This window comes from Mastomys coucha, unplaced genomic scaffold (assembly GCF_008632895.1).
Source record: "Mastomys coucha isolate ucsf_1 unplaced genomic scaffold, UCSF_Mcou_1 pScaffold15, whole genome shotgun sequence".
NCBI classification, from domain to species: domain Eukaryota; kingdom Metazoa; phylum Chordata; class Mammalia; order Rodentia; family Muridae; genus Mastomys; species Mastomys coucha.
Window position 1 is genome coordinate 128,521,670 of NW_022196897.1, and position 674 is coordinate 128,522,343.

The 674-nt window shown below is 46.9% G+C and overlaps 1 pseudogene; it reads left to right on the forward strand.

Moving 5' to 3' along the window:
- LOC116092729 lies at positions 1-119 on the forward strand (annotated as a pseudogene).
- The last annotated feature ends 555 nt before the right edge of the window (positions 120-674 follow it).

Consider the following 674-nt stretch of genomic DNA (forward strand, 5'->3'; position numbering starts at 1 on the left):
GTCTTCGGCCATATCACCCTGAATGCGCACTATCTCGTCTGATCTTGGAAGCTAGGCAGGGTCGGGCCTGGTTAGTACTTGGATGAGAGACCGCCTGGGAATAACGGGTGATGTAGGTTTGAAAAAAAAGAAAGAAAGAAAGAAACACTGCTAGTGGGAATGGAAGGGAATGGAGGAAGGGAATGGAGAAGAGGGAGGGAGGGAGGAAGGAAGGAAGGAAAGAAAAGATGGGTGGAAGCAAGGGAGGAAAGGTAGAAGGAAGAAAAGATGAACAGAAGGAAGGAAAGAAGGAAGGGAGGAAGGAAGGAAGACAAAGAGGCAGGCTACTCAGTGTTCTTGGCTTTGACAGGCTGTAAACATGGCCAACTTTCAGACAGGAAGTAACTCCAACCGTGACTAACAGTTAATAGTGGCTCCCATCTTGTTTCAAGTAGGATAGATAGGTTCTAATTGGAGGCTTGGGAACAGAGCTAAAGGGGCAGGAGGTCTTCTAGGGCCATGAATGTGATACTGCTGTTGCAACGGGTCTGGAGATAGGACACAAAGCCAAGAAAGGTCACACTTCACACTTATGAGCTAATGGAATTTGGGGGTTGGACTTGTTACAATTGCTTCCTTCTGGTAGTTGCTTTGAGGGAACGTTTATCCAAATCTGTCACACTGCTGAAGAATTC